Source organism: Pongo pygmaeus, chromosome 21, assembly GCF_028885625.2.
Source record: "Pongo pygmaeus isolate AG05252 chromosome 21, NHGRI_mPonPyg2-v2.0_pri, whole genome shotgun sequence".
Taxonomy (NCBI): Eukaryota; Metazoa; Chordata; class Mammalia; order Primates; family Hominidae; genus Pongo; species Pongo pygmaeus.
The window spans coordinates 66,635,214-66,648,963 of NC_072394.2; the positions used below are offsets into that span (position 1 = coordinate 66,635,214).

Genomic DNA, 13,750 nt, shown 5'->3' on the forward strand with positions numbered 1-13,750 from the left:
GGTTAGACAAGTGCACGTGTGACTCCGGGATGTCCCACAGTGGTGCAAGGGCTGCTTTGTTGTTAGGTGTTTTAAGGTAATTTACAGGATTCTAAAGTCAAAACTGGATACAAAGCCATGCTCAGAAACAGGCTCCGCTCCCCACCCACCGTCTGCCATGACTTAACTGCTCATCCTCCCAGTGTGTTTCATGCAAAAGCAAGCACGTATGAAGATGTGTTCTCATTCCCTTCCCTTCCTCAGTCAAACAAAGGCATATGGTGTTCTGCACTTTGCTCCTCCTTCCCAGCAACACGCTCCAGAGTGCTCACTGCATCATCTGTACAGACCCTTAAGGGGTGGCCGGGTGTGGTGGCTTACTCCTGTAATCCCAGCACTTTGGGAGGCCGAGGCAGGCAGATCACCTGAAGTCAGGAGTTTGAGACCAGCCTGGCCAACATGGTGAAACCCTGCCTCTACTAAAAATACAAAAATTAGCCAGGTGTGGTTGGTGCCTGTAATCCCAGCTGCTCAGGAGGCTGAGGCAGGAGAATCATTTGAACCCGGGAGGCGGAGGTTGCAGTTAGCCGAGATCACGCCATTGCACTCCGGCCTGGGCGATAAAGCGAGACTCTGTCTCAAAAAAAAAAAAAAAAAAAAAAAAAAAGACCCTTGAGGGGGAACCTCCACTCTGCCCCTGGTCTGGCGCTTTGCACGTATCCATTCCTAGTCTTTGGAGTTCCCATTGGAAAACTACTTTAGTGGGAGCACCAGTCTTCCTTTGGAGGTCAGAGGTAGCTGGGCTCACCCCAGATTTAAGAGCAGGGAAGGTTAGGTGACCTCGAATTGTATGGTACATAGGCCCCAATACAGCAGGGAGCTGGTACCAATAAAGGGTGAAATGCACTATTTCCGCCTGCAGTCAAGATTTACACTAATTTATTTTGGAATGAGTTCATGTGGTCTTCATTTATTGAACAGATACTGTAACTGCCCTGTGGTAAGAGTCTGCTAGGTTTTGTGGGGTACAAGGGTGAATCTGATGTGGACCCAGTGCTCAAGGACTTTGCAATCCATTTGTTGGGGAAGACATTCCCCTATGTAACTGGTTCGTGTTTGACGAGGTGAAACACTTGGAGAGCTTCGAGGACGGAGCAAGTGGAATAAGTGGACCTGAGGAGTGGGCAGCAATGCCCGAAGGCTCAGTCCTCTCTTCTCAGAGTGAGGGTGGTGGTATCTGCCTCATCATATTGAAGGGCTTAAGCTTATAAAGCACTTAGCACAGGGCCTGATGTATCAGAGGTAAACATCAGACTCTTCCCGTCTGTAGCCACTGTCAACCTTCCTGTCTTTTTTTTTTTTTGAGACAGGGTCTCACTCTGTCGCTCAGGCTGGAGTGCAGTGGTGCAATCTCAGCTCACTGCAACCTCCACCTACCGGGGTCAAGCGATTCTCCTGCCTCAGCCTCGAGAGCAGATGGGATTTACAGGGGCATGCCACCACGCCCAGCTAATTTTTGTATTTTTAGTAGAGACAGGGTTTTGCCATGTTGGCCAGGCTGGTCTTGAACGCCTGACCTCAGGTGATCCACCCACCCCGGCCTCCCAAAGTGCTGGGATTACAGGTGTGAGCCACTGTGCCCGGGCGTACCTTCCTGTCTTATTTTCTCCAAGCAGGCTGGAGTGTTCATGGATAGATATATGTGTGATAACATACTTTTTACGTATCATGCATCGTGCTCATTTTAGTTTCAGGAGTTCTTTGCTCCTGTGTAGCCTTTCTACACATTATCTTTCTTTTTTTCTTCTTTTTAAATAAGAGATGGGGTCTTGCTCTGTCACCCTGGTAGGAATGCAGTGGCACAATCATGGCTCACTACAGCCTTGACCTCCCACCCGATCCAGCCTCCTGAGTAGCTGGGACTACAGGGGCATGCATGCCACTGTGGCCCGGCCAATTAAAACAAATTTTTTTTTTGTAGAGATGGGGGTCTCACTATATTGTCCAGGCAGGTCTCAAACTCCTGGGCTCCAGTGATCCTCCTGCCTTGGTCTACCAAAGTGCCGAGATTCCAGGCGTGAGCCATGGGTCCCGTTGTATACTTTCAGTAACTATATTATTCCATTTGAGTGCTCACTTGTGCAGTTGGGCAGGTTTCCATTCTCGCTATTAAAAATAGTGCCTTCATGAATATTTCAGTGCATATACCTTTTTCTGTATTTAGGAATATTTTCTTTGGAAGAATGTCCTTAAAGTGGAACTACTAGGTCTCAGAGGGACTCACTTAAGGCCTGGTTCATTCATTCTTGCAGCTCCCAGCACAAGTGGAATACAGCTTCAATCTGAGGTCGGTACCAGGCCCATTTCATTCTCTCATCCCTCCAATTCTGGCCTGAAATATTTCATTCTCTTGAATCTATAGTTGTAGATATGAATCTGGCCTTTCTGCTTCTTGGGTTCCATAGGCGTTTTCTTGCTGCCTGCTTGATGTTGCGCAGCTTAATGACTGCTAGGAGGCTTCCCAAGCTCTGACACTTCCAGGTTTTGAGACTAGAACTAGCTTGGCAATTCAAGACCGGCATTATGGCAGTGAGTTATGAGGGCAGAGGAATGAGGCCAGAGCGTGTTGAGAGAGAATTTGGGTTTCACGCAGTGTGTCACGGGAAGCCTTGGATGCCACTGGGTTTGTTTTAAAAAGATGACCGCACTAAACTCAGGTAAACGGGCAAGGGTGGAAGCGAGGAGGCAGGAGCACCGGCCGCAGAGGTCTGGGAGCTTCTAGGATGGGAAGTGGCCCAGACAGCCTACGCGAGGCAGGCCGTCAGTGAGTGGCGGAGCGCCTGCAGTTACAGGGACAGGGAAGGGTGGCCGACGGGATGGGCAAGGGCAGAGGGAGGTGGAGTGGACGTTCGTCGTCCTGCCTCTCCACGCTGCTGTTTGGAGATGATTCCGGGAGGGTGGGAGGGCGCTGGCGACGGCATTTCAGTGGTTGGACAGGAAGGAAGGAAGGAAGTCCCATCTCGGCGCTCCAGGGGTGAGCAAATGTCAGTCCCAGGACGGTGGCTCTGGGTGGGGGCGGGGGCGACGGTCCGCAGCCATCTCCCACCAGCTCCCTGTTCAATTCTTTGATGAGAATGATTACGTTTTCTCAGCCTTACTTAAAGCGCTGAGTAAACTCACCTGCAAGACCAGCAAGCCCTGCGCTTCTCTTTCTGCGCGGTTCCCCGCAGCACATGGCGTGTCCACCGGGGACCCACCTGCGGCCACCTGAAGACTGGGAGAGCTGGCTCCGCCCCCGCGTGTAGTCCCCGCCCACTCGTGGGCGGAGCCTCCACCGGGAGCCTAGGCCCGGGCTGTCACTCGGGACTCCGCCCCTTCATGGGCGGAGCCTCCGCTCGGCTCTCTGAGCGCATGCGCAGCCTGTCCCGCCCGCGGCTCCGACCCGCCGGAGCCCACGTCCTTCCGGGAGCGCGCGCGCCGGTGCGGGTGCGTGCGTGAGCGTGCTCGTCTCCGCTGCCGCTGCCGCTGCCGCTGCCGGTGCTGCACCCGCGCCCTCTGCCGCCGCCGCCGCCGCTCGGGGTCTCCACGCTGAGGAGTGCGTCGGCCGCTGCCCAGCAGCGCCGCGGATCGGGGAGCGGAGCCGCGGAGCCGGCGGGAGGGCGGGCGGGCGGGCGGACGGGCAGGTGAGCTCGCTGCGGGCCGGGCGGGCGGGTCGGCCCCGCGTCAGGCCCGGGCAGGCGGGCGCGGGTGGGGGCGGGGGCGGCACTCCAGAGCCGGAAATGGCGGCGACCCCCAGGCCGGGGCTGCGCGGCCGCTCGGGGCCCGAGCTGCTGCGACGCCGCGGCCTGGGCCGGGGCGGGGGCGCGGGAAGGTCGGCGCCGGAGTCTGCGGGAACCGGGCCGGGCCGGGCCGGGCCGGGCCGGGCCGGGGGTCTGAGCACCGCGGTGGGGGCTGGGGCGGCGCTCTCCGCGGGTCTCTCCGGGCCCGGACGCACCCTCCGCTCTCCCAGGTCCCCGCGGCCGCCCCCAACCCCCCGGGGTCTCCTCTCCTGGGGGAGGACTGGAGAAGCTGGGCCATCGCTGGTTTTAGGGAGGCAGATAATTTAGTCCCTGGGTCGTTGTGTTTATAGCTCGAGGAATTGAAAATTGTTCTTTAACGCATCGTAAATTAATCTTTCCGACGTTGTAAATTCCAAAAAGCATTTGGTTTGTTAGAAAAAACCTGTTTTATCCGCTTTATAAAAACATTTGAAGCCATGCTTTATATTGAACTCTTAAGGAGAGTATTAGGAACTCATCCGTTCAGGTTCTAACTTGTTGGTGTTAAGTGTCTGGATTAAAGACTTTCTTTTTCGTGTGCCGAAGCCATGATTTCTCAAATTCATTCAGTTGTGTCATACAGGAAAAGGAAGCAAAAATTTCAGCTTTATTTTTGTTTTCCGGCTTAGGTTTGGTTGGGAAGATTTGATGGTGGTTAGACACTTCTGCCCTTATTTGCCTGTTTAGAAAAACCTATTCTCATGACAAAAACAGTTATATTGCTCCATCTATTGTCATGGTTACCTGAAGGCAAAAGTTTACTCAAAGCTTCTGAGATTTTATGTTCGTTTATTTGCTTCTCTTTTTAAAAAATGTCAGCTGAGTTTCAGGAATGAGTAAACTGTCAAACGAGATGAAATTAGAAGCCTGAATCTAAGGGCTCTGGGAAGTTTCGGTTGAGTTCATGGTTCCCCTTTCACTTGTGTCGGTGCTGTAGGACTCGGGGTGGCTCCAGCTGGCGTCTGGCCCAGCAGAGAACTGTAGGGGCCCGCTCTGTTTGCTGGCTGTGTGGACTGTGATGGACACCCCTGGCGAGGGTGTTAATGAGCCTGCAGCATCTGAGTCCACCCACCCTCAGACTGGCCCCTGACTCATTCTGCACCTGCCATACCAGCCTCCTTGCTAGTTCTGAACAGACCCACATGCTCTGTCCTTGGATCTTCCTGGAATTCTTGGTTCCTTAACCCCCTAGCCTGGCGACTGCCTGCCTGCCTTGCCACCCAATTCCCTTCCTCGCTTAATTTTCCCACAGCGCTGAATCCTTCTAGTGTCCTGCTTAATGCATTTATCATACTTAATATTTTACTGTGAGTTAGTAAGGTCCATGGAGAGAATGTTTTGTGAAAAAAACAGTTGCTGGCACATGATCTGGGCCCAGTAAATATTTGTTCAGTGAATGAACGTGAGGAGCTTAGCAGCAGCTGTGCGTGGTGCTGGCCTTGTCACCCGGAAGTCCTTGTGGGTGAGGACTGAGCACGTAGAGGTAAGGATTCCTGGAGTGTTGGCCCTCAGGACAGAGAGCCACCAGCTCTCACCTGCCCACTGGGGAAAGACAGCCAGGTAAGGGGTGGCTTGGAAGCGTGCATGGGACCCTTGTAAATCTTTTCGCAACTTTGAATCTATAATTATTTTGAAGTTAAAACGTTTCTAAAAAGTCAGATCTGTTGGGGCGCAGTGGCTCATGCCTGTAATCTCAGCACTTTAGGAGGCTGAGGCAGACGGATCACTTGGAGTCAGGAGTTCGAGACTAGCCTGGCCAACATGGTGAAACCCCATCTCTACTAAAAATACAAAATTAGCTGGGTGTGGTGGCGTGTGCCTGTAATCCCAGCTACTTGGGAGGCTGAGGCAGGAGAATCACTTGAACCCAGGAGGCGGAGGTTGCAGTGAGCCGAGATCGCGCCACTGCACTCCAGCCTGGGCAAAAAGAGCAAAACTCCATCTTAAAAAAAAAAAAAAAAATTAGCTGGTTGTGGTGGTGGGCGTCCATAATCCCAGCTACTCAGGAGGCTGAGGCAGGAGAATCCCTTGAACCTGGGAGGTGGAGGTTGCAGTGAGCCAAGGTCACGCCACACTGCACTCCAGCCTGGGTGGTAGAGCAAGACTCAGTCTCAAATAAATAAATATAAATAAAAAGTCAGATCTGCCCGTGGTAATAATGCTTTTAGAAATTTTGTCTTTGATTACTAGGAAAAACCCTGCATGCTAGTCCTTATAGTCTGTGGTGACATTTGGTAATTAAGTAGAGTGAGGTGGAATGACCTCCCTGGCTCTTAATTCAGGAGAACTGCCTGAGAGGGACTGTAGCTGATCCCCTCAGCACGAGGCCCTTCAGCTGTGGTGCTGTGACAGAGCCACAGAGGCTGCTTGGTGACTTGCAGACTCTGGAGTCCTCTCCACAGCCTCCACCTCATGCCTACATTAACTCAGAGCGAGTGGGCTTCAGGGCTTTCCTGCATCCCCGAAGATGGTTGTGTTATCGTGGTTCAGAGATTGAACAGATGCACGTTTCTCAGGCATTTTTCCTCAGTTCCCCTTGCTTGGAGGGTGGATACCACTGAGCCTGGTTGTACAGCTGCCTCTGTGACCAGCACCTTTGCCCAAGGTCTCCCCGTTAATAATCGTCAGAGCTGGAACTTGAACTCAAGTCTTCTCTAGACCAGGTTTCTTCTAAGTATTTGGCGTCACCAGGAAGAGCCCTGTACAAGGTGCTGGTTGTTTTATCCTTAGAGCCCAGATGTGAGGTGCTCACGTGTATGCCTGGGGTTAGCAGTGTGGTGTTTGTTGAATGAATGACTAAAATGCAGCCTGGGGTTAGCAGTGTGGTGTTTGTTGAATGAATGACTAAAATGCAGCCTGGGGTTAGCAGTGTGGTGTTTGTTGAATGAGTGACTAAAATGCAGCCTGGGGTTAGCAGTGTGGTGTTTGTTGAATGAGTGACTAAAATGCAGCCTGGGGTTAGCAGTGTGGTGTTTGTTGAATGAGTGACTAAAATGCAGCGGGGTGGGGAGTCATGATAAGGTAGCATTTTATCCAGGGTGGAGTTTGCTCCTGAAATCAGGCAGTAAGGTGAATGTGATACCCAGTTAGGAGTATGTCATGCCGCAGGTAAACTATTATCAGCAAATGAAAGCAGTTTTTCTCCAGTAAGGAAACAGACCCCTGGGTCCTCGGGCTGGATTAGAAGAAGCCATTTGTAGAGAAATGGAACATGATGACTAGTCCTGCACAAGAGGTAGAGAAGAGACCCTTAACACTCCAATTATCTCCAAGTGGGCAGTTAAAATGAGTGCTTCTAGGCCGGGCGCGGTGGCTCACACCAGTAATCCCAGCACTTTGGGAGGCCGAGGCAGGCAGATCTTGAGATCGAGAGATTGAGACCATCCTGGCTAACATGGTGAAACCCCTGTCTCTACTAAAAATACAAAAAGTAGCTGGATGTGGTGGCGGGCGCCTGTAATCCCAGCTACTTGGGAGGCTGAGGCAGGAGAATTGCTTGAACCCGGGAGGCAGAGGTTGCAGTGAGCTGAGATAGCACCACTGCACCCCAGCCTGGCCGACAGAGCGAGACTCCCTCTCACAACAAACAAACTGTAGTGCTTCTAAAATGAGACTCATTGTGATGTTCTGATTAGAACATTCTCATGCCACAAAGTCCTGAGATGTGTCCAGGGAACACCATCTTCTGTCAGACACACCTTCTGCCCCGCCATAGGCCTTCGCACTGTGGCAGCAGAGTCTGTGCTGGGCCTTCCTTCGTGAAAGAGGACAAGACCAGGGCTCATGTGACTGGGGCTGCTGTGACTCTGAGCCTCTGCGTTCTGTCAAATGAGGGTAGTGGTGTTTCCCTGCGTCCTGCTGGGAGAAAAAAGGAGGCAGTAAATGAAAGGTGTCTCATCACCTGCTTCCTAAATAGAAGTGACAAAGAGGCTGAAAACCAGTAATAGTCTTGTTTTATGAAAATGCTACCCCTAATCTAGGAGCTGGGACTGCCATGCCAGGACCCCGCAGATAATGACATCCCTGAAGAGGATTAGCAGCTAGTCTGTTATCAGTCACAGGCAGTTCAACCCAGAAGATTTAAGGATTAGATTACCCAACAACCTTGAGTGTAGATTTTGTCTCTCATCACCCTTTGCATTAACTTTGGGTGCATGTGTGTTAATGAGGAAGTGTGTTCTGCTTTATTCTTGGTACATAACAGACATTTAATAGATACAGGTCATTAGAAATAAAAATTGTTTTAACTTGAGTTTTGCAAGCATTGATATTTCACATTGAAATTGCAGAAATTAGGACAGCATCTCATTTTCTTTTGTTTTTTGAGACGGAGTCTCGTTCTGTCACACAGGCTGGAGTGCAGTGACGTGACCTTGGCTCACTGCAACCTCTGCCTCCCGTGTTCAAGTGATTCTTCTGTGTCAGCCTCCCGAGTAGCTGGGACTACAGGCACTCACCGCCACACCCGGCTAATTTTTTGTATTTTTAGTAGAGACGGGGTTTTACCTTGTTAGCCAGGATGGTCTTGATCTCCTGACCTCGTGATCCGCCCACCTTGGCCTCCCAAAGTGCTGGGATTGCAGGTGTGAGCCACTGCGCCCGGCCTTTTTTTTTTTTTTTGGTGGGGGGACGGAGTCTCACTCTGTTGCCCAGGCTTGAGTACAACGGTACGGTTTCCACTCATGGCAATCTCTGCCTCCTAGGTTCAAGTGATTCTCCTGCCTCAGCCTCCTGGATAGCTGGGATTACAGGCGCCTGCCATGACGCCTGGCTAATTTTTGTATTTTTAGTAGAGATGGGGTTTTGCCATGTTGGCCAGGCTGGTCTTGAACTCCTGACCTCAGGTGATCCACCCACTTTGGCCTCCCAAAGTGCTGGGATTACAGGCATGAGCCACTCCGCCCGGCCCCAAGTTGGTCTTGAGCTCCTGGACTCAAGTGATCGTCCAACCAGCATCTCATTTTCTAAAGAAAGAAGTACTTAGACCAGGTTTGGGACATGTCTCTGAAAATTCTGGGCTGGTGCAGTGGCTCATGCCTGTAATCCCAGCACTTAGAGAGGCCGAGGCAGGTGGATTGCTAGAGTCCAGAAGTGAAGACCAGCCTGGGCAACATGGCAAAACCCCATCAGTACTAAAAATAGAAACAATTAGCCGGGCATGGTGACGTGCAGCTGTAGTCCCAGCTACTCGGAGGCTGAGGTGGTAAGATCACCTGAGCCTGGGAGGTTGAGGCTGCAGCAAGCCATGATTGCACCACTGCACTCCAGTCTGGGTGACAGAGCAAGACACTGTCTCAAAAAAAAAAAAGGAAGTTGTGTCTTGATCAATAATTTCCTCCTCAGGACAGACCTGCATATGCCAGAATTTAACTTTGTTGCAACATCATTCTACATTTTACATGAATGGTTTCAAAAAACTTACTTCTATGGCAGAGAACTTTGTCATTTATTCTTGACATATTAAACCTGAGTGATATTTTTAAATTTTTGTGATGTGTTGTGAGTGCTTAGTGAAGATTCCTTGAATATGGATATGAATGAACCTTATTTTTCATGGGTTTATTCTACATTGAACATGTATCACCAGCAGAAATGATCATTTACGAGGTGAAGTGTCCAGAGCTATGTAGTGTCTGCATTTCTGTGTCCAGGGATTCTTTGTTTGAGACGGAGTCTCGCTCTGTCATCCAGGCTGGAGTGCAGTGGCACGATCGTGGCTCACTGCAGCTTCCACCTCCTGGATTCAAGTGATTCTTCTGCCTCAGCCTCCTGAGTAACTGGAATTACAGGAGTGTGCCACCTTGCCCAGCTAATTTTTGTATTTTCAGTAGAGATGTGGTTTCACCATGTTGCCCAGGCTGGTCTCAAACTCCTGAACTCAAGTAATCAGCCCACCTTGGCCTCCCAAGGTGCTGGGTTTACAGGCGTGAGCCGCTGTGCTCAGTCTGCGTTCTGAGGCATTCTGTGCCTGTTACGAAATCATGATGCTGGCAGGTCGGAAGATGGAATCGACTTCCCAGCCCCATCGGCTGTGCCCTGCCCTCCTTGCTGTCTCTAGAGTGCGGCTGACTTCCAGGAGAGCTCTCCCTGCCCTGTGCCTCTACTTTTTCACCAGGTAGAGTGGAAGTGTGTTCTAGTGAAACCGCAGAACGAAAATATCCCGTCTTACTCTTGACCCTTGAAGAAGCAGGAGCTGAATTCAGGTGCTAGAGGCCACGTCCGCATGCTCCACATCAGTCTCAGAGTGGAGGCGAGCCCAGGCCAGAGGCCTCTACCTCGGACGAGGCTGCAGGTGCCTGGCAGGAGGAGTGACTGCAGCTCAGCAGAGGGAGTGTGTGGAGTGTGCGGCCCTGCCTGGCTTTTATTTTGCTATTCCTGTTATTGGGAGGGATTAGCAGCAGAACAAATGTTTGGATTTTTGCTGGGCAGTCCCATCGGATTTTTCTTTATTAAATAGGATTGTGTTTTATTGTAAGAAGATTTCCCTGAGACAAGTAACGAAGGAATTCTGGGTCCAAGAGTACAGACTGTAATTTCTGTCATCTCTTGCCAAGTTCATAGCCCTCAGGTAGTGTCTGTCTGTCTTTCCCCTTTGCTTGCAGGGCATTTTAACACAGTATATTGGTGTTCTTTTAGCTACTGCAATAGGGCTTGCTGTGAAAATCTGAGATTTTAAATTTTTGCCAATTGCAATAAATTTTGTTAGTTCTTTCTTGATGTGTTCTTTAAAATAATAATTCTTTTCTTTTTGGGTGGGGGACAGAGTCTTGTGCGGTTGCCCAGGCTGGAGTGCAGTGGTGCGATCTTGGCTCACTGCAACCTCCGCCTCCCGGGTTCACGCCATTCTCCTGCCTCAGCCTCCCAAGTAGCTGGGACTACAGGCGCCCGCTGCCACGCCCAGCTAATTTTTTTTTGTATTTTTAGTAGAGACAGGATTTCACCGTGTTAGCCAGGATGGTCTTGATCTCCTGACCTCGTGATCCGCCTGCCTCGGCCTCCCAAAGTGCTGGGATTACAGGCGTGAGCCACCGCGCCCAGCCACATCTTGTTTTTTTTACAACAGGGTCTCACTCTGTCTCTCACCCAGGTTAGAGAGGAGTGACGCAGTCTTAGCTCACTGCATTCTCCCAGGCCCAAGCAATCCTCCTATCTCAGCCTCCCAAGTAGCTGGGACTTTAGGTATGTGTTACCACAGTTGACTAATGTTTTAATTTTTGTGGAGATGGGGCCTCAACATGTTGCCCGGGTTGGCCTTCCTGGGCTCAATCCTCCTGCCTCAGGCTCCCAAGGTGGTGCATGCCTACAGTCTCAGTAGATTAGAATCACCCTAATCCTCAGTAACTGAGATTGTAGGCACGCACCACCTCACTGACTCACCTCAAACTCTCTTTTTTGAGTTGGAGTCTCTGTCGCCAGACTGGAGAGCAGTGGCACGATCTTGGCACGCTGCAACCTCCACCTCCTGGGTTCAAGCGATTCTCCTGCCTCAGCCTCCGTAGCAGCTGGGACTACAGGCCTGCGCCACTACGCCCGGCTGATTTTTGTATTTTTAGTAGAGACGGGGTTTACACCATGTTGGCCGGGATAGTCTCGATCTCCTGACCTCGTGGTCTGTGCACCTTGGCCTCCCACAGTGCTGGGATTACAGGCATGAGCCACTGCGCCCGGCCTATCTCAAACTTTTAATAAGGCTCTTCACATAGAAATTTTTTAAAAATTAAAAGCATTTTTGGCCAGGCTTAGTGGCTTAAGCCTATAATCCCAGTGCTGTGGGAGGCCAGGGCAAGCAGATTACATGAGGCCAGGAGTTCGAGACTAGCCTGGCTAACATGGCGAAACCCTGTCTCTACTAAAAATACAAAAATTTGGGCAGGTGCAGTGGCTGACACCTGTAATCCCAACACTTTGGGAGGCTGAGGCGGATAGATCTCTTGAGTTCAGGAATTTGAGACCAGCCTGGGTAACATGAGGAAACCCCATCTCTGCAGAAAATACAAAAGTTAGCTGGGCGTGTTGGTGCATGCCTGTGGTCCCAGCTACTCGAGAGGCTGAGGGGCTGAGGTGAGAGGATCCCTGGAGCCTGGCAAGCGGAGATTGCAGTGGGGGATGAAAAAGAATACCCCATGTCCAAATAGCAAAACACTCTGAAATGAGGCAAACCGTGGTTGAACAGGTGTTCTGGGACAAGGTTGCCGAATATGCATTAGCCGTAATCCCCAGGACAGCCATGCACGGTGGGTCTTAAACAGATTTTTAGATTCTCGAGTATAAAGGTATAATATTGAAGAATAAGCACAAATAATGTCATCATACATGTTAGAGTGACAACACAGGATTTACAAAATTACTCTTTTTTCCCCAAAATTACCTCTTACGATGTGGTTTCTGTTGGTGCTGTTTTCTCTTGCATCATCCCGCCAGGTTGGGTAACCCTAACCGATTGTCACCAACAGACCAACAGACAGACTCACAGCATCCTTCTCCCTGGTGTGAGCACTGCTTAATTCACATTTATGAAAATACTTAAGACAAGGGCACTGTAACTCACATAGAATCTGAAGTGGTCTTGAATAGGGAGCTGGTCCAGCTGCCTCTTAGTGTGTCTGACCTCCAGGTGGGCGGATTGAGATGCATGCAGGTGTTCATGGTATAGGTATCCTTGTAAACCTGCTCTAGTTGAGGATGAATAGGCAAAATTGTACTAATGCTGTTCCTACACTGGTCTTTGCCCTGAACTAACTCCAGAACAGCTGGCTGGCTGGCTGACTGACAGCTACCTCCCCCTAAAGCCTTAAACAGGCTTCTCTTATATTTTTAAAAGGTAGAGGACAATAAGGCAGATTAATAAACTATGGGTTTTTTTTTTTTTTTCTTGAGACGAAGTCTCGCTGTTGTCCCTCAGGCTGGAGTGCAATGGCGTGATCTTGGCTCACTGCAACCTCCGCCTCTCGGGTTCAAGCGATTCTCCTGCCTCAGCCTCCAGAGTAGCTGGGATTACAGGTGCCTGCCACCACGCCTGGCTAATTTTTGTATTTTTAGTAGAGACGGGGTTTCACCATGTTGGCCAGGCTGGTCTCGAACTCCTGACCTCAGGTGATCCGCCCGCCTCGGCCTCCCAAAGTGTCAGGATTATAGGGTGAGCCACCGTGCCTGGCCTTTTTTTTTTTTTCTTGTCTTTTTTTGTGTATGTGATGGGGTCTCTCTCTTGTTGTCCAGGCTGGAGTGCCATGGCACAATCTCGGCTCAGTGCAACCTCTGCTTCCTGGATTCAAGTGACTCTCCTGCCTCAGCCTCCTGAGTAGCTGGAACTACAGGTGTGTACCACCATGTCCAGCTAATTTTTGTATTTTTAGTAGAGATGGGGTTTCACCATGTTGGCCAGGCCGATCTCGACCTCCTGACCTCAAGTGATTCACCCGCCTCAGCCTCCCAAAGTACTGGGATTACGGGTGTGAGCCACCACACCTGGGGCTGGATTTTTTTGTTTTAAGAGACAGGGTCTCACACTCTTGCCCAGGCTAGTTTACAGTGGTGCAGTCACTGCAGCCTTCAACTCTGGGCTCAAGTGATCCTCCCACCTCAGATTATAGGTGTGAGCCACCACACATGACCACACATGGCAGATTTTTTTTTTTTTTTTTTTCCACGGAGTCTGGCTCCTGTCGCCCAGGCTAGAGTGCAATGACGTGATCTCAGCTCTCTCTGCAACCTCCACCTCCTGGGTTCAAGCAATTCTGCCTCAGCCTCCTTAGTAGCTGGGATTATAGGGGTGTGCCACTGCGCCCAGCTAATTTTTTTTTTTTCTTGAGACGAAGTCTTGCTCTGTCACCCAGACTGGAGTGCAATGGCGCGATCTCGGCTCACTGCAACCTCCGCCTCCTGGGTTCGAGCGATTCTCCTGTCTCAGCCTCCCGAGTAGCTGGGATTACAGGCACGTGCCACCTCACCTGGCT

The 13,750-nt window shown here is 50.8% G+C and overlaps 1 protein-coding gene across 3 annotated transcripts in view; it reads left to right on the plus strand.

The window, feature by feature from the left end:
- Window positions 1–13,750, plus strand: part of DNAJC5 (DnaJ heat shock protein family (Hsp40) member C5) — a 74,305-nt gene that overhangs the window by 29,125 nt on the left and 31,430 nt on the right. Inside the window, exon 1 of one of the 3 annotated variants that reach the window (XM_054466703.2) lies at window positions 3,408–3,662. The exons of 1 other annotated variant lie outside the window; for it this stretch is intronic. The gene's annotated coding sequence lies outside the window, so the exon portion shown is untranslated. Of the gene's footprint in view, window positions 1–3,407; window positions 3,663–13,750 lie in introns of those variants that run through there. One more of the 3 variants, XR_008496055.2, reaches the window with a different exon arrangement.